Source organism: Eschrichtius robustus, chromosome X, assembly GCF_028021215.1.
Source record: "Eschrichtius robustus isolate mEscRob2 chromosome X, mEscRob2.pri, whole genome shotgun sequence".
NCBI classification, from domain to species: Eukaryota; Metazoa; Chordata; class Mammalia; order Artiodactyla; family Eschrichtiidae; genus Eschrichtius; species Eschrichtius robustus.
The window spans coordinates 19,596,697-19,602,578 of record NC_090845.1 but is presented as its reverse complement, the minus strand read 5'-3'; the positions used below and the strand labels follow the sequence as shown (position 1 = coordinate 19,602,578).

At 41.8% G+C, this 5,882-nt stretch overlaps 1 non-coding gene across 1 annotated transcript; it reads left to right on the top strand.

Moving 5' to 3' along the window:
* The first annotated feature begins 296 nt into the window (after positions 1 to 296).
* Positions 297 to 369, top strand: TRNAG-CCC (transfer RNA glycine (anticodon CCC)). Its single transcript has one exon. It is a non-coding gene; the product is annotated as a tRNA-Gly (tRNA).
* Positions 370 to 5,882: the final 5,513 nt, after the last annotated feature.

The following is a 5,882-nucleotide window of genomic DNA, read 5'->3' as shown; positions in this document are numbered from 1 at the left end:
GCTGACAGTGCCTCATTTTATACCTGGACATTGCACCTCTTGCTTCCCTCCTGCAGCCCCCTGCAAATATCACCCAGTCACCTCAATGGACACAACCTGGTCGTGAGAGAAAGCTAACTCTTTGCAGGTCAAACGTCGACCAGTGGGAGCTAGAAGCTGGGGGACGAACTGTTCTCCTTTATCCCCACCAATAGCAACCCTGCGCTGCAGGTGACTTGGCTCATGGGAAACAGGACACTCAGGACAGACAAACAGAATGCTAGCAAGAGACGTTCAATAAAGAAATTCTAGGGACTTCCCTGGTGGTCCAGTGGGTAAGACTCTGCATTCCCAATGCAGGGGGCCCAGGTTCGATCCCTGGTCAGGGAACTAGATCCCGCATGCCGCAACTAAAGATCCCGCATGCTGCAACTAAGACCCAGCGCAGCCAAATACATAAATAAATATTTAAAAAAAGAAATTCTAAAGGATGCCCTTCATGATGAAGGAAGATGACCACAGAAGGCAGGTCTGAGATGCAGGAAGGAATAGTGAGCCAAGACTATGGTAAACTGTGAGGAAATGTAAATGAATACTAGCTATAGAAAGCAAATCTAGTTTGTAATTTGTGATATCAAAAAATAAGATATAATTAAAATAGTGGACAATAAGAGGATAGTCAGAACTGGGTAAGGAAAGTTAAAGCTTTCTAAAGTCCTCATATTCTTCAAGAGCAGGGTAATTATTGCTGCGCTTCAGGCTTCATTAAGCTAAATATAGAAGTGTCACTGGATGATCAGCTGGATTCTTCCTGACTCATTTTTGAGACCCCAGTAAGGAAACATCAGATACCAAGGTGAGTGTGAGCTGAAGCTCTCAGGTACATAATTCATGAAGGAATATTTAATTTATTAAATTTAATAAATTTAATTTATTAAATATTAAATATTTAATTTATTAAATATTTAATATTAAAGAGCCAGTCCCATGACCTTTGGTACCCCCAGCCAGAACAAGGATGTAAAGGGAAGTCAGAATGCAAAAATGGGACAAGATTTCTCACTTCCCTTGTAGGGGAGGACTGAGGTGGTGCTACCTTCCCACCTCAAGTCTCATCTGAGGAATTTCCATGGTTCCACCCAAAGTGCTTATTTCCTGTAACTGGAAGACACGGAAGACTTGCGAGTGTCTCATGCCTGAAAAACTTAAAACAACCTGTGATGGAAATGGCTACCTAGAGATTCCAGCAGCAAGAAGCTGCTAGCAAGTGCTGGATTCCTAAGAGTCGTAAAAGAAATCGTACCACAAACACCACACTGTGAAAGTTAAAAGAATCCCCTTTGAAAGTGGAAGAAAAAGAACACTCCCTATCACCACTTCTGTTCAACGTTGTCCTGGATGCCCTAGTCAGGTGATTAGACAAGAAAAATAAGTAAAAGCTATAAGAACTCAAAAGGAAGAAATAAACCTGAAAGATGCTATGGTTGTCTACGTAGAAAAACTAAGATAATCTACAAAGAATTAGTCTTATTAAGAGTTTAGCAAGAGTGCAACCACACTACAATGCACTAGTAACAAACAGCAAATGTAGGTTTTGAAAAGATACCATTTAAAACTGCAACAAAAGAACATGAGGCACATACGAACAAATCAATCAAAAGTTGTGTTAGAGCCTTACTGAGAAAATTATAAAACTATTAGATGACATTAATAAAGAGTTAAATGGAGAAATACATTCATAGATAAGAAGAATATGATTTCATAAGGCTCTCTCTTCTCACCAAGCTCATCCACAGATTCAGTGATATTCTGATAAAAATCCTAAGAGTTTTTAAAAAGATATTTAACAAGCTGATTCTAAGATTTATATTGAAGAACAACAGATTAAGACACATCTGAAGAAAAACAAGGTATGGGAACTCATATCAGACATGAAAATTTTTATAAATTATAGCAATTAAAATATTGTGGTTTGGGCATAGGAATAGGCCAACTGACCCCAGTAACAAAACAGAAAGCCTAGCAACAGACTCATGCCTAAACAGAAACCTGGTACATGACCAAAGGGTGATTAAGAAATTGAGGGAAAGGTTGGACTCTTGAACAAATATGTTGAAACAATTAGTTACACATTAGGAGGAAAATAAAATTGGATTTCTTCCTTGATAAAAAAAAAAAAAAATCAACTCTCCATAATAGGACTTAAATGTGAAAGGCAACAACCTTCAAATATTTCAAAGAAAATATGAGATTTGTCGTGGTCCAGACGCGGGTTGGAAAAGAATTTCCAGACACAAGGCAGAATGTAAAGAAGATAGAATTTATTAGAGGGAAGGGTCGCTGCCAGAACAGCGGGCCGACTTCCTAGTAGTCTGGGAGAGTCAAGCCCAAACATGTGCTACTGATCAGTTTTTATAGCCAGAAAACAAAGGAACGGTCCGAGGTGAAAATTTCGTTTACTGATTGGTCAAGGCACATATACCTTCCTTCTATAGGGTGGGAGTGGGACGGGGCATATGCCTTTCCTTATTTGGGACAGGTCCCATTGCCCAGGTGGGCGTCGCCCAAGGGGACTCAGGAATTTCATAACCATCGCAACAGGGTGGGAAGGGGATTAAGAGTCCGTTCGGTAGGGGGTGTAACGCTAAAACTTCTTCAGGCAGGGTCGTCTTTGTCCTTGAAGCACCATTGTCCTTGGACCACCACAAGACTATCTTTATGCCACTGGGGTAAGAAAAGCTTTACTAACAAAGATTTACTATTTACTACTATTACTTTGTTTTAGTTATTTAAAACAAAGATTTACTGAAAGATTTACTAAACAAGAAAAGATTTACTAAACACAAAGTACCAACCACTCAAAGCTGTCTAAAAACTAAAAATCAAAAATAAATTAAAGGGCTTCCCTGGTGGCGCAGTGGTTAAGAATCCGCCTGCCAATGCAGGGGACACGGGGTCGAGCCCTGGTCTGGGAAGATCCCACATGCCGCGGAGCAACTAAGCCCGTGCGCCACAACTAGTGAGCCTATGCTCTAGAGCCCGCTAGCCACAACTACTGAGCCCGTGTGCCAAAACTACTGAAGCCTGTGCTCTAGAGCCCACTAGCCACAACTACTGAGCCCGTGTGCCACAACTACTGAGCCTGCGCTCTAGAGCCCACGAGCCACAACTACTGAAGCCCGCGCGCCTAGAACCCCTGCTCTGCAACAAGAGGAGCCACCTCAATGAGAAGCCTGCACACCACAACCAAGAGTAGCCCCCGCTCGCCACAACTAGAGAAAGCCCGGGCGCAGCAACGAAGACCCAACGCAGCCAAAAATAAATAAATTAAATTAAATTAATTTTAAAAAAACACACACACCCTCACTTCTGAACATCATCTTGAGAAGAACAATATCAGAGGGATCATAAAGGATAATCAGCATGGTGTATGGTGAGGGGCCTGGAGATCTTCTTACATAGAAAGTGGTTGGGATTTTTTTTTTTTTTTTTTTTTGGCCACGCCGCACTGCTTGCGGGATCTCAGCTCCCCAGCCAGGGATTGAACCCAGGCGACGGCAGTAAAAGTGCCGAATCCTAACCACCAGACCATCAGGGAACTCCCAGGGGATTTTTAATTTTTTTAAAAGAGAAAAAGCGCAAATTTACATGGCAAATAATAACTACCTTCATCTATTTGAAGGACAGAAATGTTCAGAAGGCTTGATGTATGCTGGGGGATAGGGTCTGGGATGACCACACACCTCCAGTTTCCTCTCGTCTCTCGGAAGGGACTAGTATGGAAGGAACTCTTCGGGTTTCTCTCTTCAACCCACCCCTCTGCAGTAGAGGAGGTGAGGAAAGAGAGGCTCAGGCATGTGTGGACCCTGACCTTGCTGGCTTTTTCATTTGGAGCTCATGGGGAGCTCTGCTTGCCCTTATAGGATGTGGTAGATACACTCACAGAGATGACTTCTCTGCCCTGCAACAAAGTCAGTCCAATTCACAGGGAAGTGGTAGAAGTCAAAGTATGTTTTCAGGTCAAAGCCCCAATTTTATCCACAATAATGTGGACCTCACAGTGATATCTGACTTCTATGTCTATTTCCACTTGGCTCAAAACCAACAGGGAAAATGTTATGAGTAGTTATCCACATGATCACAACCCTCAAAACCCCCATCAGGCTTTTGAGTTATGATTATACATCCTTCCTTGACCTGGAAAGGATTTTAAGTAACCCGCTTCTCAGGAGTGGTTCTCCAAAGGAGAACTGAGATGAATGGGTATAACTTGTAAGAAGAAATATTTCAATTTGAACTTGTTAATATCAAAGAACTTTCTAATAATTGGTTGGTTCAAGGGTGATACAGTTAAGTTTCCCGGCAAATTTCCGTTGGAAGCGACCAACCCACAGAAACAGGAGGGAGTACTCCTGTAGCATCTGTGGCCTCTAATGCCCCTTCTAACTGTAAGACTCAATGAAATAAAATAAACGCAGGCTTAAAATGTAACTTGGTCATTTAAGGTCTCAAAGAACAAGAGCAATGCAGATGGTTTTGGACCAATATTCTTGAGTTGCAAAGTAACTTTTTCAAAATTGTTATGCTATTTCCCTATATTTTTTGCCATCAGAATCCCACAGGAATCTCTCTCTCTGACATAAATTTTGAAGTGTGTCAACCACAAAAGCAAGACTATTTCTCACACAGAGAAGAATGTTCTTACCTGGAGAATTAATCATCACTTGAAAAGTTTCCGGAGAGTGACTCAGATGCCTTTAGACAGAGCAGAAAGCATTCTGGATGTATAACTCACTTTATCTGTCTCTCCCCAAACTCCTATTTTGCTTTGTTTTTCTGTCAATGCTGTGTCCTGCTTTTCTTCTTTGAAAACTGCCCCTTATAAGTGAGTACGTTGATAGCACAGTGGGTGGATCCTCTGCTTCTCTGAATATCAGTATCACCTGGAGAGGTTTTGAAACATTCAATGATCAGGCCAAACCCCAGACCAATTAAATTAGAATGCCCAGAGGTGGGGACCAGACATTGCGTGTTTCTTTTTAAAGTTCTCCAGGTGATTCCACTGTTCGGAAAAGGTTGAGACCCACTCTATTAGCAAACACCAGTAGTTCCCAAACTTAAGCCTGCATCAGAATCCCCTGGAGGGCTTGTTAAAACGGACTGCTGGGCTGCACCCTGTGGGTTTCTGATTCAGTAGGTCTGGAGTAGGGCTGAGAATGTGCATCTCTAACAAGTTTCCAGACGATTCTGATGACCACACTGCGAGAACCACGGGAATACACAAATGTGTGGACTTTAGTCCATTTGGTTCTAAATAGGGAGTCTTCAAGATAAAAACTGGTTGGTGGGGTTTCCATGGTGAGGTGGATCCCTACACACACAAGAAATGGTTCCTTCCCTCCAGTTTTTTTTTTCCCCTGACTTTTAAATAGGGTTTGTGCTTCTTAATACCCTAGGCAGTCTCAGCCTAGAGCTCACTTTTAAGGGCTTTAACATAGTACTGTTATAGCCAAAGGAGGTCCAGAAGGCTTTCCAAAGTTCCAACAACCCTGATAGGAAACAGGTTAAAAAAAAAAACCAAGTTAAATCCAAAGCCCACATCACCACCTCTTTAAGGGGGAGAAAAAACATACACATGCATATACATACATACATGTGTGTATGTGTGTGTGTGTGTGTATATATATATATATATACACACACACACACACACACACATATTCACTTTCTTTTTATAATAATATTTATTAACAAAAATCATGAAACCAAGTTTCTTAAGTGCAATAGTTAATCTGGCCATTGCCAGGCAAGCCAGGTCCCTGCGGTTTGAGATGGACAAATCCACAATGCTCCCGGAAGCACATCCTTCTCTGCCCATCTCCCAGGGTATTCGGGAACTCTGT